The sequence below is a fragment of the Canis lupus genome, chromosome 20 (genome assembly GCF_003254725.2).
Source record: "Canis lupus dingo isolate Sandy chromosome 20, ASM325472v2, whole genome shotgun sequence".
Taxonomy (NCBI): domain Eukaryota; kingdom Metazoa; phylum Chordata; class Mammalia; order Carnivora; family Canidae; genus Canis; species Canis lupus.
The window spans coordinates 4,708,731-4,727,322 of record NC_064262.1 but is presented as its reverse complement, the minus strand read 5'-3'; the positions used below and the strand labels follow the sequence as shown (position 1 = coordinate 4,727,322).

The 18,592-nt window shown below is 53.5% G+C and overlaps 1 pseudogene; it reads right to left on the bottom strand.

Moving 5' to 3' along the window:
• Positions 1-9,301: 9,301 nt before the first annotated feature.
• Positions 9,302-9,533, bottom strand: LOC112662962 (28S ribosomal protein S21, mitochondrial-like; annotated as a pseudogene).
• Between the last annotated feature and the right edge of the window lie 9,059 nt (positions 9,534-18,592).

Sequence of the window (18,592 nt, the reverse complement as noted above, 5' to 3'; positions counted from 1 at the left end):
GGAAAAATACCAGCTCGGCCGGGCCGGGGGCGGGGCGGGGCGGGCCGGGGGCGGGGCCGAGCGCCCAGCCCCGCCCCGCACGCGGACACACACACACACACACACACGCGCGCGCGCGCGCACGCACGCGCACACCACACGCGCGCGCGCACCGGCTCGGACAAAGGGCCCGGGCCCGCCGAGGCGCGCACACCCTCGTGCTGCACGGCGGACCGCCTCCCCGCCCGAGCGCACCGTGCGAGGAAGCCCAGGCTCGCGCCCAGCGGTGCCGCCTCCCCCCGCCTCCCCCCGCCTCCCCCCGCCTCCCCCCGCCTCCGGGTGAAGAGCCCCGGCCCCGGCCCCCGCCCCCGCCCCCGCCCCGACCTGGCCCGCCGGGGGGCCTGCGGCCGGGCGAGTGGCGAGTCCAAACCACTCCCCTGCCTCCCCGGGGGCGGGCGACCCGGTTCTCAGAACCTCGGCTTGCTCCTCCGAAAAATGGGCACAGCAGCCCCGCCCCCGCTGCCTCACCGGAATGTGATGTGAAGCGGTCACCCGACAGCTCCCGGATTCTTGGCTTTGTCCCCGCTGGGTCACCTCGGGGAGTGACTGAGGCTCTCTGTGCCTCAGTGTCCTCATCCGTAAAATGGAAATAAATGCAACAGAACCTGTGTCCTCTGGCCCCTGTGAAGATCCGAGGTTAACGTGCAAAAAGCTCAGAACAGCTCCGGGCACTTAGAAAGTGCCAAGCTGTCCTCACCGTGACTATTTTTAAATGAAAATGGGGAATGTGCCATTATTCTTGTCCTTATTTGCGGGAGCGGCTCCTCTGAGACCATTTTCCACACGCGCGCCCTACCTGGGCCTGAGGAGCAGTGCTGTGTGACCTCCAGCTACGCCTGTCCCCTAAGAACTCTCCAGTTTCTCCTCTCACCCCCTCGCGCTCTGCACCTGGAAGGCTGTGTGGAGAAGCCTGGCTCGTTCCAGCTTTTAGACTGAGGATAAAAGAAGACACGCAGGCTCCACAGAGAGGCCTCCCCTGCATCACCCCTGGCCCAGCCTGGACCCGCTGCCTGGAGGAGCTTCGTAGCACCCCCTTCCCGGATCGGCCCCCAGGGAGGACTAAGGACGCTGAGCAGCAGGGCGGGAGACATGACATTTATTCTCTGCCTGGTTTCCTCATTGAGGCCCCCTGCCCTCTGCTACCCTCACCCAGCGGCCCCTTCCTCCAGGAGGCACCCGACTACCTGGGGGGGGGGGCATCCACTTCCAGGCTCCTCAGCGTGGTCCTCCCACTTCATGGCAACAGCACTCCTATAGGTGAGGAAAGCAAAGCTGGGGGGTGGGCGGAAGGCAGCCGAGTCCTTACATCTCTCCCTTCCTTCCCCATGTGAGTGAGCCTCTTCCATGAGCTGAAGGAGCAGATGGCAAGCAAAACCCCCCCAGCCTCCCTGCGTGTGTCACTGCACACAGCACAAAGTGTCAGGTCATAACGCCGTTAAGTGACTCTGGAGAGGAGGCTTTGACTAAAGCCAAGGGGTTGAGGGGCAGGGAGGGGGAAGCAGAGGAAGCTGCCGTGCAAAAGCTTGTTGGCAAGCGTGGTTGGGCCGTAAGCAAAGGTGACGTGGGCCAGCTGGGGGTCAGAGAGTGAGCAAAGGCAGCAGAGGCCATGGGAGGAGTGAGGGGGAGGGGGGCCCATCCAGGACTGTGGTCCGGAAAGGCCCGTTGGATCCTGCAAACTGCAGGCGAGTCAGTATAATGCAGAACACAGACGAGGCTCACACACCCTGGATCTTCCTCCTTTAGATAGTAAGTTCTGAGGGGTGGGGGCTTGTTCTCTGTGCCCCCACGGAGTCCTGGGGTTCATCCGAGGGCCTGGCACACAGCAGACACCCCAGAAATGTTAGTTGCGCTTATTTCGCAGATCCTTATACAGATAGCACTTAGCTGAGTGCCCGGCACCCCAGATGCACTTGTGTGTTTCAACTCACCGAATCCTCCCAGCCACCGTATGAGGTTCATACTATTAATCTGCCCCATTTACAGAAAGGAAAACTGAGCCACAGAGAAATTAAATGACTTGTCCAAAGTCGTTCAGCTGGTACGGAGTAGAGCTGGAATTTATTATTTTTTTATAAATTTATTTTTTATTGGTGTTCAATTTGCCAACATATAGAATAACACCCAGTGCTCATCCCATCAAGTGCCCCCCTCAGTGCCCGTCACCCAGTCACCCCCACCCCCCACCCCCTCCCCTTCCACCACCCCTAGTTCGTTTCCCAGAGTTGGGAGTCGTCTCTCATGTTCTGTCTCCCTCCCTGATATTTCCCACTCATTTTTTTCTCCTTTCCCCTTTATTCCCTTTCACTTTTTTTTATATTTCCCAAATGAATGAGAACATACAATGTTTGTCCTTCTCCGATTGACTTACTTCACTCAGCATAATGCCCTCCAGGTCCCTCCACTTTGAAGCAAATGGTGGGTATTTGTCGTTTCTAATGGCTGAGGAATATTCCATTGTATACATAGACCACATCTTCTTTATCCATTCATCTTTCGATGGACACCGAGGCTCCTTCCACAGTTTGGCTATTGTGGACCTTGCTGCTAGAAACATCGGGGTGCAGGTGTCCCGGCGTCAGAAAGCCAATTCAGAAGTACTATTATACAGCTACTGGTGGCTCTAGAAAAAAGCATAAAGGACTCAAAAGACTTCATGACTGCAGAATTTAGATCTAATCAGGCAGAAATTAAAAATCAATTGAATGAGATGCAATCCAAACTAGAAGTCCTAACGACGAGGGGTTAACGAGGTAGAAGAACGAGTGAGTGACATAGAAGACAAGATGATGGTATAGGTATAGAGCTGGAATTTAAACCCAAGCCAAGAAGCAGCAGCAGCAACAGGGAAAGGAGGCAGGAAGGAGAAGAGAAGCCAGGAAGTGCTCCAACCTCAACCCCAAGGAAAGCTGGCACTGAGGGTGGAGAGGTGACAGGGGATGTGCCGCAGTATAGGGTGGGATGGAGAGAGCTCCTTGTGAAGGCCAGAGACCCACCCCCAGGATGCATTTCCTCCTCTGCTGCTGCCCAGTTGTGCCACTTGGGCCTGCATGCCCACTCCCCGGGGTGGGGGGTAGGGGGTGGTCGGTGTCCTCATCCCTAATATGCTATAGTGAGTCCTGTGTCACTGAGCCACTGTGAGGAAAGGTCTCAAACTTGGGGGGGGGACAGGGAACGGGTGTCTGCACTGAATCTAGTGCCCAGATGTGCTTTTTTGGCTTTAAAAGGTGTTTTTGTTTTTGTTTTTGTTTTTGTTTTTTAAAAAAAAAAAAAAACATTTTAATTGCCATGAAGAAAAACTTGGAAGATTTCACATCTTAGAAATCTGAAGGTCTGGCTGGAAGATTTCACATTTAGAAAATGGCACGATGGAGCCCCCTGGGGCCCACTCTCTACCTGCCCAGCATCCCTGGGAGCTGAGTGACATCAGCCAGCCCCTTACCTGGTGATGCAAGATCCCCAGAGTGCCACAGTCCCCACCTGTCTGGTTCCCTCATTTATGCCACCCACCTGGCCCTGCAGGGAGCACACTGTGAAGCCCAGAGTATACATTGTGCACTGGCCTTGCCCCTTGCCAGGGGGATGGCAGCTGGAAACCCCAGGAAGACACTGTGAGCACCAAGGAGCCCAAAGTGCTGGCAGCAAGGAGGGAACTTCAAGGAAACCCAGGCAGAGGTTTCCTTCAGAAGCCACATACTAGTCTGAAATCCCATTGGGACTAACTCCTGCCATTTCAAGAATGAAAATTGATTGCCAGGAGAGCTCACGGAGGGCCTGTGAGGAAAGGTGGCTGCGTTTCAGGCTTTAGTCTCCAGTCCTTAACTTAAAGGCGGTGGATTTGATTTTGAAAAGGTTCCTGGTAATGCTTTTTTCAGCAACTGGCAATAATAAAATAAAACCGATCCAGGACTTTAAACAAAATCTTTAGTCCCTTGCCAGAGAATCGTTTGTCTCATCTATCAGGCGACCAACAAGAGTTGTCCAAATGGTTGCTGGAGGTCTAACTGTGCCAGGCCATCTGGCCAGGGCCGACCAGCCCCTCCGCACTAGCCCTGCCGAGGGGCATCCAGCCAGCCTCTCAGGACATCATTCCCTGAAGAGACAGAGACAGTGAAGGGACTGTCAAGTGGTCCCCATCCTGGGCACCTTTTCCTGGGCAAACTCCATGTGCCCTCACTGCTGGATGTGTGTAAATGGACCCCTGTACCATAGAGGCTTTAGCAGAGCATCTGGACCTTCGGGAATCTGCTTCCCACCTGCCCATCCTCCTCTTGCTTGCTTGCACATCTCAGTTTCATCTGTCATGAGCTGTGTGACCTAGATTGAATTATTGGAAAAAACAAACAAACAAATAGCTCTGTGCCTCAGTTTCCCAATTTGTTAAGCTAGGCTAACCATAATCTCTATGCCCCAGGTTGTTGTGGGAATTAAGTGGAGAAGATTCATACAGAGCCTGGTGCCGGGCACACAGTCTAACGTCGGGGTAACCAGAATGCCTGCTGACTTTGCCCACATGGGCTCTGAGCTTTCCCACCTTCCAGCCTTCCTCCATGCTGTTCCCATCCCCAATGCCCTTTGCTCATTGTCCTCCTTCAACCGGGCCTCAGCCAATCTTGGAGCCCCAGACTGGGAGTACCCATAAGCCAGGTAGCCCTAGCAGCACCTGGGACGGGGGCCTGGAACATAGAAGATCCCAGGAAATGGTCGCCTATACGTGGCAAGCCTCCGAGGACTCCCTTTATCGTCTCCCTTGACAGGACCAAATCTGTCCCCACGGACCAGAGAGGTGTCAGGGCAGGGGACAGACATTCAGGGTGTGTGTGTTTATTCATTCGCTAATGCAATGCTGCAGATCCATTCCAGACCAAGCTACCGTGGTCTCCCTTCCGGTGACTGCAAGGGCCTCCTTCCTGGCTTTCTGGCTTCCTCTCCTGCCCACCGGCCCACCTCCAATGAGCAGCCTGAGGGGTCCTGGGTCTCTCTTCCACGGCTGGCGGGGGAATGGAATGGCACAGCCACCGTGGAAAACAGTTCAGCAATTTCTTATAAGGTTAAACATCCACTTAGCCACAGCCAGCAATTCTATGCCTAGGCTTTGACCGAAGAGAAATGAAAACATACATCCACACAAAGATTTGTGTAAGAATGTGAATGGCAGCACTCTTCATAATAGCCAAAAAAAAAAAAAAAAAAAAAAAAAAACGGAAACAGCCTTGGTTGCGTAACACCCACAGGAGAACGGAAAAACAGACAAACAGATGAAGGACTCCAGAGATGTGCAAAACCATAGGGGGATCTCCAGAACACCAGGCCCGCACACCACAGCGCCGGCGTCTCCACCAGGCCAAGTGCTGGAGCCTGGCTGGTGGCTGCCTTGGTGGGGGGGGGGGGGGGGGGGGGGCTGGCCGCAAGCCCCCCCCCACCCACCCAGGCCCTCCTGAGGGCAGAAACCAGCCTGTGTCTTGAGCATTGGCATACACATGCCAACGCCCGCCCGGGAGCTGTGTCCTCTTAGCTAGGTGCATTCCACGCAAATGCAAAGCATGCTCAGTAAAAATCAAGACAGATCCTCAGACTCACCCCTTCCTCCTTCCTGCCTGGAGCCACTGGACACCCCGCACCACGCTGACACTAAGCCCGCGCCCCTGCCCTCCCGCACTGCTCTCCTGCCCCCCTCCAAGCCTGCTCCTCAGCGGCTGGCCTTTGCTTTGGCTGCCCACTCCCCGGCCCCGCCAAGACGGTCCCCTCAGCCCTTTCCAGGGTGGGCTCCTTCCCATTCTTTAGGCCTCGGCACCAGTGTCTCCTCCCTAAAGACCTTGCCCGACCACCAGGTCTCTTACAGCCACCTGCCCCTCCCCCCAGCACTGTGCCCTGGCCCGGTTTTATTTTCATCCCAACTTGGGTAACAGGGCGAAGGTACCTTGATCACTTATATGTTGGCCTGTTTACGTCTGTTTCCACCTCGAGGCTGCCCGCTTTACCAGGGCAGGGCTGAGGCCGCCAGGTCCAATGCCGTATTCCCAGGGCCGAGAGCAAGGCGAGACCCATGGTCCGGCCCCAGGAACGTCTGCTGAATGAGTGATGAAGGGGACTGTAGCTCTCCTACAGCGGCTGTACATATCCTCATAAGGGATCACCCCTCCTACACACACACACACACACACACACACACACACACTGCAAAATTAACTTTCTGTGGAGCTGGGGGTAAAGGCGCCAATCTGCAAAACTGTGAATGCAACTCCACCCACAGGAGCTCCCTCTCCTACCCTTCCATCCTAGAGAGACCTGGATCTAAGCCCTGAGGGGGCTTCTGGGTGCCTCAGTCTCCCCATCTGTACCAGGAAATGTTGGCCAAGATGACCTAGCCTGCTCCTCCTCTAACTGCGAAGCGCATGGAGCCACCAGGGGATGTTCACGTGCAGATTCCACTGCATGGCCTGGAATAGGGCCCAAGAATCTGAATTTCTGACTAGCTCCAGGCAGAAGCCCCGGGTCCTCAGACAACATCCTGAGTCCTGAGAATGCAGAGGAGAGGGTGTCCAAGTGAAGGCCCCAGGCCAGCAGCAGCAGCAGCAGCAGCAGCGCCTGAGAACCTGTGAGACATGCACAGTCCCAAGCCTGGCCCAGGCCTCCTGATTCAGGAACTCTGGGCTGGAGGCCCAGCAATCACGTTTGACAAGCCCTCCGGGGGCTTCTGATGCACCACTTGGGCAGCTCTCGCTCTCAACTTGGGCTACCCGTTACAGTCACCCAGAAAGCTTACAAAACCCTGCGTCTGAGTCCCACTCTTAGAAATCCTAACGTAGGGACGCCTGGGTGGCTCAGTGGTTGAGCATCTGCCTTTGGCTCAGGTCATGATCCCTGGGTCCTGGGATCGAGTCCCCACATCGGGCTCCCTGCGTGGAGCCTGCTTCTCCCTCTGCCTGTGTCTCTGCCTCTCTCTCTCTCTCTCTCTCTCTCTGTGTGTCTTTCATGATAAATAAATTAATAAATCTTAAAAGAAAAAAAAAAGAAATCCTAATGTAATTGGGCATGAGGTTTTTTAAAAAATTAAGTTCTCCAGGCAATTTGAATGGTTCATCAGAGATGAGAATACTTGACCTAGGGGGTGCGGGGGGACTCTGGGAGCATCAGCATCTCCCAGACATACCCAGGCAGGCCTAATTCCTCTGCATTCCTGCCCGGGCCTCTCACTGGCTGCCTTCTTATATTTGGTTATTTTTCCCCTCCCTCCCCAAACACAACAATTCAAAATATTCCCAGCTTCCAGACAATAAACAAAGCCAGAGAGGCGAGCTCCTTGGCTGTTTTGTTCCCACTTATGGCCTGATCCAAGGCTGGCCTGATTGGGCCCTCGGGACTGGTCATCTGAGCCAGGAAGAGTGGGCCCCAGCTCAAAGGCCACCCCAGCTCTACTCCTGGAATCTCAGAATCCCTCAGCTCTGAGTGGCCCTAGGTGCCCTCTGAGGCCACTTGCCCTAGGAGTGGTGGAGGCTCAGAAAGGGTGAGTGACTGGTCCTAGGACACACAGCAGTGGTGAAAATGCCTCTCTCATCTCTTGCAGTCTGGCAGGCGGAAGGAATGAATATCTTCTGAGCTCCTAGGTTCACTCACAGCGTGCTCTTGTTGAACCTGGAAAGAGGGAACCCATTTCGCAGATGAGAAAACTGATGCTCAGTGATGATGAGCCACTGACTCGAGGCCACACAGTGGAGTTGGGATTTGAATCCAAACATATCAGACTCTAAGCTATGAGCCCTGCTCCTTCTCAGAGGCCAGAGCAGGCAATGGAAGCTAGGAGAGAGGAGTGGAGGGAGGAGGAGGAAGATGACCTCAGGGTCAGAACAAGGGTGAAGGAGATACCTGGTGTGGGAGATGTGCCCCATTACCTCAGTGGCTTAGCATGTGACCATATGTGACAGGATGTGGGACAGCTGCCTGCATGGACCCTGATTTTCAGTATAGATGATGATCCAATGGAGGAAGAAGAGAAAAATCTTATAATCATCATGTGGGTTATAACCCTCCGTGTGAGCCAATTTTTTCGCACATCCAGTTGCTCGAAGCATAGTAATATCCGGTAGAGCCTCCGCTGAGCTATAACTTCTATGGGATTAGAACACACAGGCTGTGTCTGTATGCTCGGCCTTCAGAGTTTACTGACCCTGCTCTGCAACCATGTGATCAGGACCTGGCCACCCCAGCATGACCCGGGGTTGTTGAATGGGCCCAAGAAGTTTTTTCCTGGAAAGCACGCAGGAGCGCAGCTCAGATCCAGACTTGGCCACTGATGCTGTGTGACCTTGGGCAAATCACTGAGCTTCTCTGGGTTCAGTTTCCTCAAACATAAAGGGAAGATGGCAGGGAGGGGGAATGACCACCCCTGAAATCCTAATCCTTAGAGACATCTCAGAATATGACATTTCCAGGTAATAATCAGGTTTTCCCTTTTCAGTTCTCCTTTTATCTCTCTGCTAAATCAAGAAGTCTCAGCTAGGGGCTTGTGTGTCTTCCTTCATCGCTAGCGTGTGTCCTTTTTCAACAAAGGCGTCCCCAGATCAGAGCCACCGTTGCCTGGTTTTCATTGTCTTTATTTTTAAGGCGCCTTCTATTTATGGAAAGGATCGTGGTCTTCCATTTATAGCAGTGATGGGAGATTTACTTTTTAGCAAAATGTATGCATGTTGTTTAAAAATGAGTCCATTCGAAGGAAAAAGAATTAAACGAGCAATGATTTAGGAGGCATATCAGTTTCCTAGGGCCGCCTGAACAAAGCACCACAGACTGCCGGCCTAAAGCAGTGGGAACAGTGTCACAGTTCTGGAGGCCAGAGGTCCTAGATTAAGGTGTCAGCAGGATCCTACTCCCTCTGAGTCTCTGGGTGGATAGTATACCCTTCCTTGCCCCTTGCTAGCTTCCGCTGATCTCCGGTTTGTATCTGCATCACTCCAATCTCTCTCTGTTGTCACATAGCCTTCTCCTTATGCGTCCCAGATTTCCCATGGCCATCACTCTGTGTCCTACATTCCCTCTTCTTTTACGTCCTTTTTTTTTTTTTTTTTGCTTGAAAAAATGTTATTATAGTTGGAGCGCCTGGGTGGCTCAGTCAGTTAAGCATCAGACTCTTGATTCCGGCTCAGGTCATGATCTCAGAGTCGTGAGATTGAGCCCCGTGTCAGGCTCTGCACTGAGTGTGGAGTCTGCTTTGGGATCCTCTCTCCCTCTGCCCCTCCCCCCCTCCCCCCGCTACTATTCACATGCCTCAGCGGTGCAGCCACGGATCTTCCTGATTCTTTCACAACAGATTGGTCTTGCAAGTCATTTCCACATTGTAGATCCGCTGGCAGCTTTCCCTCTGTTGGCGGCAAGGCTTTTCATAGAGTACCATAATGTACATCCATGGCGGGGATTCTGTTTAGGGTCCTGGTTGCACCTTCCGCATTCCCCTCTTGTATCATCCCAGTCCTGGCAGTGAACTTCAGATGTTTTGCCATGACCTTAGGATTTATATCTTCACTCTGCAGAACCCCATGTCTTTGGGAACTAGCCGCCGAGAACCTAAATTCCCTCTTCTTATAAGAACATTAGTCATATTGGGTTAGGGCCACCCTGATGACCCCATCTTGACCGGATTACATCTGCACAGACCCTGTTTCCAAAGAAAGTCACATTCACAGGTGCTGGGAGTTAGGACCTCAACATCTCCCTTTGTGGACACACAGGTCCAACCCATACCTAACAGGTGAGTTGTGGCAAAAGAAACACTTATGCAGAGAGACCTAAGGGACACTCCACCCAGGCCAGAAGGGCATGGGAAAGGGAGTTAGGGGGTGCCAGGATCCTGCCCCAGCCTCCCCGCATGACAGAAACTCCTCGGGCAATCCCGGTGTCACCCTCTTTGAGCCCTGATTCCCTGGAGTTTTTGAGCTGGTCCCCATCCCCCAGAGTCCCAAAGGAACCTGGGGAGAATTGGGAGAGGTCAAAGACGGCAAGACTCCAGACCCCCCAGTATCACTACCACTTTGCTCCATCCATTGTTGGGACAGTAGGAAAATATTTTGACAAAAAGGCACCACAATAACTTACAAAATGGAAACACTTGGAAAACCACTGTGTTGGTAAGTCTGAGCAACTCCTGGCACCCACCCTGATTTTATTTTATTTTATTTTTTTAAAAAAATTACTTATTTATTCATGACAGACACAGAGAGAAGCAGAGACACAGGCAGAGGGAGAAGTAGGCTCCATGCAGGGAGCCCGATGTGGGACTCAAACCCAGGACTCCAGGACCATGCCCTGGGCTGAAGGCAGGCACTAAACCGCTGAGCCACTCAGGCGTCCCACCCACCCTGATTTTAACTTTTTCCCCTCCCTGGTCTAGGAAGAGAGGAACAGTTGCTTCTTGCTTTTCTCTGGGAGTAGAGTGTCCATCTGCACAGATTTCACCCTCGGGAAGGACCCCAGTCTCCGAGCTCCCCTCTGAATCCCACCAGAGAGGAAGTGGAGGAGGCAGCTTCTCTCACAGGCTCGGGCCACCTTAGGGACCTTTCAGTTCCCGTGGTTTGTAGTTTGCTGCCAAGGGTCTGCCTGCCTTGTGGGGTTTGTACACGTTGTTCCCTCTGCTGGGGACATTCATCCACCCCTTTTCCTGGCTGCTCTGCGCAAGCCTGGTCCTACCCTCAGGCAAGTCTTCCCTGGTCCTCCTAAGCTAGTGAGGCCACCCAACCCCATGCTGTTTTATGATCTCTAGGGTATGGTTCATCACAGGTTCTGCATCAGACTCACCTTGGCCTCTTGTAAAACATACCCATTCTGGGGGTGCCTGGGTGGTGCAGTCGGCTGAGCAGCCAGCTCTGATTTTGGCTCAGGTCATGATCTCAGGACCGTGAGATCGAGCCCCACTTTGGGCTCCCCACTCAGTGCAGAGTGTGCTTAAGATTCTCTCTCCCTCTCCCCCTGCCCTTCCCCTACAAGGTAAATAAATAAATCTTAAAAAAAAAATACCCATTCTGGGGCACCTGGTTGGCTCAGTCGGTGGAGCATGCAACTCTTGATCTCAAGATTGTGAGTTTGAACCCCACATTGGGTACAGAGATTCCTTTTTAAAAAAATGCCCATTCCCTGGGGCCTGCCTCCTGAGCTTCTGATTCCTTTGGTCTGGCGTGAAGCCAAGAACCTGCATTTTAACCAGCTCCCCAGCTCATTCTAATATGAAGCCAGGATTGAGAATCACAACTAATAATTACAATGATCCAAAGAATCTGTAATTCCCATTGCTAGCAATTTTTTGAAAACCAAAAGCCTAAAAATGAATTTGGTGGCAAAACTAGAGATTCTGTGAAACTATCTAGAAATTTTATTTAGCCCATATACCACTAGTAGTCATAGGCTTTGCTGTAGAAATATCAGGTGGGTTGGCTAAAGCGGCTGCTCCACACACCCTGGGGTGATACGTAATATATGGTACAGGCACTGCATGGTTTTTGTAATCCCAGTCACATCTGGACTCAAGGGTTTGCAGACAGGACTGTGGACCCGAGAGTATAACTGATGATGGCTGTCCTCTCTAGACAATGTCACATCTATCTGGCCCAAAGAGAAGTCTTTTATTTATTTTTATTTTTTAAAGGATTTTATTTATTTATTAATGAGAGACCCACACACAGAGAGAGGCAGAGACACAGGCAGAGGAAGAAGCAGGCTCCATGCAGGGAGCCCGAAGTGGGGCTCCATCCCAGGACCCTGGGATCACGCCCTGAGCTGAAGGCAGATGCTTAACCACTGAGCCACCCAGGCGTCCCTGGCCTAGAGAGAAGTCTTTTACATGCTTGTCTTCTCTGATCCCCGTCACCTCCCTGTAAGGAAAGCGTTGTCTTCAATCCTATTTTACAGGGGAGGAAACCGAGCTTCAGAGAGAGCATGCAGTGACTTGCCCAAGGTCTCACACCTACCCAGCACGTGGGAAAGATGGAGTTCTCCCCAGGAAGGCTTGGGAGCCCCAGCTCTAAGGACAACCACAGGGAAAATATCGAGGCTTGAGTTGGTGGTACTTGATGACAGTGTGGGCAGTGACTGTGCTCAGCCATCAGAACCCTGGGCCCAGCCCAGGGCCTGGTGCATGCCAGGTGCCCGGAGTCCCAAGAGGACAGACTGGCAAAGCTTGAGCCAGGCAGCCTGGTGGGGAGACCCGTGCTTGTCTCCCTTAGAGGCCTGTACTTGGAGCGATGCCCTACTGCTTTGGCCAGGCTTCAAGTCCAAGGGATGGATTTAGTGTCCTTAATCCTCCTCTTGAGTCAAGCCCCTGCTTGTCACTGGCCTGCCTGGGACCCCTCAGAGCAGTCTCTTTGGTGAGGACTGCCTTTCTGAGCTCAGAGACACACGGGTCTGGATTTGTGGGAGAGGCATGGGACCTGCAGTCCAGCCAGCCCCTTTGTTCCCACCAGCCCCCTTTGTAAAATGAAGATGGCCCATGTGGCAGACTAGGTAGTGCCCATGACACTTCACGACCCTCCCCACAAGAGGTGGGGTCTGTTCCCACTGTCCTTGAATGGCGGCTGGGCCAGTGATGGGCTTGAGCTAATTGAATATGGTGGAAGGGACGCGGTGCCGATTTTAAGTCTGGGGCTCAAGAGGCCTTATAGCTTTTGCTTTTGTTGTCACATGGCAGCCATGCCATGTGCAAAAGTCAGGGTGGCCCCCTGGAGGATGAGACACCATGAGGACTCATGAGGGAAGCCAGCCAAGCCAGCAGAAGGACCACTCGCTGAGTTAAGTCCACATCTCCAACCCGTAGAACTGTGAACCAAAGACGTCATGATGTTTCAAGTCCCTTCACTTTGGGATGCTTGTTATACAGCTGAAGCTAGCTGCCACCTGCCACTCCAAGCCTCTCTGGGCTGGTGAGGAGTAAATCAAGTTATGCTCTGGACAGGGCCTGCCACAGTGAGAAGGCACAATAGATGTTAATGGTCTCTCACTCCTCTGACAAAATAGTTTTTTAGCAGTTAGAGGTAAAAGAAAGCGCATGAAATCTCTCGTAGGTTTGGGGATTTTTCCCACTAATTTCATTTCACCTGAGATTAGTTCTCTTCCCCATGTCCCTGTTAGAGAGGGGCCCCTGTTGGTGGTTTGGGGGTAAGGTGCTCTTCAGGAAAGCCATCCTTACAAGGGTTTTAGATCCCCAGGAATTCAGAATACCCAGAGGAAGAGTACGTTAAGAGAGGAGAGAACCCCAACCTTGCAGGAGTGGGCCTCGGAAGAGGAGCTCATAACGGGGCCTGAAAAAGAAGGGCAGGAAGTGGATGGAAACCAAAGAGGGCATGTCATGGAAGCCAAGAGAAGAGCAAGGGAATCGTGAAGGAGGAGGGCTTACTGGGGTCCAAAGAAGCTCAGTGGAAGAGGACTGACAAGTGGCAACTGGATGTGCCCACCTGAAGACGAGCCGTCAGCGGCACTGGCCAGGTGGGATTCCATGGAGTACACAGGGAGGAAGTCTGAACACCATGGCTCAAGGGGGAATCTAGATGAAGAGAAGGCGTGGAGCGTAGGTGTATTATGTTTGCAAATATTCTCTCATGGAAGTATGGTTTCCACCTCTATCTAGGGGCACTTCCTGTGCTCCTAGGAACTGGGGGATACAGAAGTAAACCCAACAGTCTGCATCTTCAGAAATGGGAGATCCCTCGGGGAGACACAGAGATGGTGGATGAATGAATAAAAGAACAAATGAGTGAGTGTAATCTCCTTGGGTAGATTGCCCCCCAGCACAGCACTGGGGCCCAGCACCAAGGCTCTGGAGCAGGACACCCCACATTTGTGAGCTGTGTGACCTAGGGCAAGTGAGCTCCCCTCTCTGGGCTTTGGCATCTTCACCTGAACCATGGAGTTGTGGTGGCTGCCTACACTCCTGGCTCTTCAGTGACAAAGAGCAGCCAAGAACCCAGGGAGGGGGCGTCCAGCGGACAGCAATGCGGACAGCAGTGCGGGTGTGAGGCTCCGCTCGGCCGGTGGAACTCCCAGGGAGCTCAACTTGGATCTTCTTTGTTTTCATACAACACACCTGACCAGGTGGATGCCTGTTTTTTATGGAAGGGAGAAACAAAACGTGGGTGGGGGTGGAGGGTTGTTTGGGGGAGGGAGGTGGGGAAAGGAAAAGGAAAGGAAAGAAGGGGGGAAGGAGGGGGGATGGTGGCAGGAATGCCCCGAGCACTTGCTGTGTGCCAGCCCCTGCTCTCTGCTCTGGCACCCTGTCAGGCCGTTAGTCCTCACGGTAGCCCAACGAAGCGGGGCTGGTATCTTCGTCGTTGCCAACAGAGAACGAAGACATCTCCCCATGTGTGACAGGACCTGGGAGCAGAAGGACTGGAATCTAATCCTGGCAGCCTGACCCCAGAGCAGGCAGGAAGGGGGTGCCTGTCCAAGGGTCGGGAGCTCGCACCTTGCGTTTGTGCTCAGAACTGCCGCAGACTCCTGCTGGAGCCCCGTTCTCTTGGGACCCCAGTTGCCCTATCTGTACCATGAAAGGCTGAGTCCTGCTCTCTTGGGTTACCCAGAAGCTCCTCTCTCCTGGCTTCTCCCAGTTCCTGCCCCACCGGGGCAGCCCCGAGTCAGTCCCCACCCGCAGGCCCACGGCACCCTACAAGACTCTCACCTAATAGGGGGAGCCCAAGGCTCCCTGACAGATCCTGACAGATCCCTCCTCACTGGCTTTGCCACCGCTTGAGTCCTGCGGTGGGGGTGGGAGCAAGCCAACTCACACGTCCCTCGTCCCTCTCGGTAAAGAATCTCGGTGGTGCCTCCTTATGCTCTTCCAAATGCTCCAACTCCTCAGCCCAGCCTTCCCTGGGCTCCTAATGCTTTCTTCCCAGCTGGGCTCTCAGCTACCTCCCCAGATTCTTCAGACTGGCCACCCGCAAGTCTTCTCTTCCCTTTGGATTTTCCCACTGTGTGTGTGTGTGTGTGTGTGTGTGTGTGTGTGTGTTTGTGAACAGTCCTATGGGTCCACCCTCCTGTCCCCCAGGCCGAGCTAACGGCTCCTCCCGAAGTAGGTAACAGAGCTCGTTGAACTGTCTTGCCATAGTGGGTTCTGTGTGATTACTTCCTCCTGAGCCCCTTGAGTCTGGGAGCCAGCCCCCTCTCTACCCCTGCACCCCACCACCTCCCCAGACTCAAGGGGAGGATCGCCAGATGGAGGGAACCCTCAGTCTAAGAAGCGAAAGGAGATGAGGCTGCTGGAAGCCCGGGGTCCTAACGGGGGCTGTCAGGCAGCAGAGTCTCAGGATCCAGGCCCCTTAGGCCTCCGCATCTGAACAAACCTGAGAAGCTAGTGCGCCCTCCGTCTTCCATACCCAGGACATCCCAGAGGACACCAGCTGGGAGGCTTTGGAAAACCAGCGTGCCGAGGCTGTTGTCAGCTGTCTGTCCTGCTGCGGAGAGCTGCCACCCTGTGCCCATCTCAGTGACGCATAGCCTCACATCAGTCCCCCGTGAGTCCCTCTGCTCACCCCAGACCTCCCTGGGGCCCCTCAGGAGGATTCTCTGTGCTTCTTCCAAGTATGAGGTTTCCTTGAGACCAAAACTGTGCCCACATCTGAGCTGTGCCCTGGGCTAGGAGGGAGGTACCCCGTGTCGGGCCTGTTCTCTTGGCCTCCGGGAAGCTCAGCAACCTCTGCCCAGCCCGCAGCAGGTGGCACTGTCAGGGTCAGAGGGAGCTGGGGGTCTGGGAGACGAACCTGCCCTGGGGCAGAGGCAGGGGTGGGGGGAGGTGGGAGGTGGCCTGGGAACGGGGGTCATTTGAGGCAGGCCAGAGTAGGTCCCGGGAGCACTTGAGCTGGGCTGGCCTGACTTGTGAGGCTCTGGGTCAGAAGGCCACGGGGCAGCTGGTGCACAGGCCCCCCAGTTCCAGGACACTGGCCACTCCCCTAGCTGTTTGCTGTGGACAAGGTCCTTCAAAAATGCTGTTCTTGCCGGGAGCTGGAGGAGTTTCGGTGCGACGTGCAGTAATTGCAGGTCTCAGCACAAGGCCTCTGCGTAGGCAGTGAGTGGCAGTACCCCAAAAGGTTGGTGAGGGGAGGGCCCCTAGGGCCAGGCGCTAAGAGACGTAGTCCTCACAGAGTCTTGTGAGGTGGCATTGCTGGGATGCCGTCTCACAAGTAAGGCCCAGTCACCCAGGAAGGAGAGACTTTTCTCCCCAGAGAAGTGGTTCTGCAAACCCCCAGCCCCCTGAGCTGACCCCAAGTCTTCTCTCCGAGTCCACAGCTCTGCACCAGTCTCCACGGCCTCCTGGCCTCCATCTCGCCCCTCCAGTCCTCTCTCGGCTCATTCTGCGATGCTCTTGCCCCCTAGAACCTTCAGTGGCTCCCGCTCGCCTGCAGAACAAAGAGCAGGCCCCCTTTGACACTCCAAGCGGCCTTGGGATCCAGGCCCATTCTCCTCTTCCTTCGCTCTCCTCCCAAGTGTTCCGTGTACTCCACCCCTCCTGGCCCTCACTCACTCGCTCCCCCATCCCCACACTTGGTCCAGCCTCTGTTGCAATCCCCTGCACTCTCTGGGCACAGGCCTTGCTGTATTTCCTGGTGTGATGGACCGCCTCCCCTCCTGGACTCTATGACATCCTGCCCATGGTGTCCTTGTAGCCTCTCCACTTACAGAGAATTGGGGGTTGGATCAGCCAGGGCTAGGTAAGTCCTGCCTCTCTGATCCAGCATTTGCCCATCCGTGAAGTGGGATTGGGGGCCACCAGCTCTTCCCCAAGGCAGTGGGAAGGCTTAAAAGAAGATACAGACAGATGATGAGCTTTATCATCTCCAAGTTCCAGAAACATGCAAGAGCCTCCCCTGGCATTGTCTCCCCATTAGGCAGCCACCTTCCTCCTGGTCAGGTGAACTCTGATTTGGGGGGAGAGAGTAACGTGCTCCCCCCCCCCCCCCCAGGGAACAATTCTGAATGGAATAGGCGGGCCCAGCCATCCCATTCCCCATAGCCAGAGTCGGTCCGGGGTGGCCGTGTGACCAAGTTCTGGCCAATGATGCTTAAGAGAAAGTCTGCTAGGGGCTTTAAGAGAAAGTTTTCCTTCTGGAGAAAAGAAAGGGACACCTCGTTGTTCAGGGAAGCAGCTGTTGCCCAGTCCTCCCAGCTTGGGGTGCTGGATACCCTGTCCACCACTCGTTCCCCTGAAATGCCGAGGATGGCATTGGGGAAAGTCAGAAATGCTGTGGCTTCCTGGGGCAGCACTGAACAACTAGGTCCCCCCGGGATCAGAGCTGAGACCTGAGTGACAAGAGCCAGCCTTCTGGCAGTCTAGGGAACGGGTGTTCCAGGCAGAGGGAACAGCCAGGGCAATGACCCCAGGCAAGAAGGAGCTTAGTGTGCTCCGATGCCAGGGAGAAAGTTGTGTGTGTGTGCGTGTGTGTGCATGCGCCTGTGTGCTTGTAGGAGAGGGGGAGCGTGCAGGAGAGGAGATCAGGGGTGGCAGGGTCTGTATGACATAGAACTTTATAGAACTTTATTTTATTTTTGGTTTTTCATTTTTGTCTTTCATCTGTTTGATTTTTAAATTTTTTATTTAAATTCTAATTATTAACATATAGTGTATTATTAGTTTCAGGGGTAGAATTTACAGATTCATCAGTTGCACATGATACCCATTATATCACGTGTCCTCCTTAACGCCCATCGCCCAGGTACCTCATCCCCCCACCCCCGTCCCCTCCAGCAACCCTGTTTGTTCTCTATAGTGAAAAAGTCCCTTATGGTTTGCTTCCCTCTGTTTTTCTTATTTTATTTTTCCTTCTCTTCCCCTATGTTCATCTGTTTCTTAAATTCCACATGAGTGAATCATATGATATTTGTCTTTCTCTGACTGACTTATTTCGTTTAGCGTAATACTCTCTAGTTCCATCCACGTCATTGCAAATGGCAAGATTTCATCTCACAGAACTTTAGATTTTATTCATTGTACCCCTAAATTTTTCTCATAAAAATGCCTTAAAATGTAGAACAATTCAAAGAATACAGAATAAACACCCATACAGGATTCTACCTCAGTTCAATCACTGCGAATATTTTGGCATATTTGCCTTTTCTTTTTTTTTTTTTTTTTAAGATTTTATTTATTTGAGAACGAGTGAGCATGAGCGGGGGGGGGGGGGGGGGGGGGGAGGGGGAACGGGAGGGGCAGAGGGAGAGGGAGAAGCTGACTCTCTGCTGAGCACAGAGCCTGATGCTGTGATTGTGATGCGGGGCTTTGGATTCTAGGATCCTGGGATGGTGACCTGAGCCTAAGGCAGACGCTTAACTGCCTGAGCCACCCAGGCACCCCTCCCCCCACCGCCAACACTGACTTTTTAAAAAGTCTATTCATTTGATTACTTTATTAAATTGAGATATATCACCCCTATAGTGAACAAGTCTTAATCTGTAGCTTGGTCAATTTGCACATATATAATAGATAGAGAATATTTCCATCCTCCCTGAAGTTTCCCTCAAGCTCTTTCCAGGGGATCCCTGCCCCCTACCCCCTCCCTTCCCGAGACCAGAACAGTTCTAATTACTG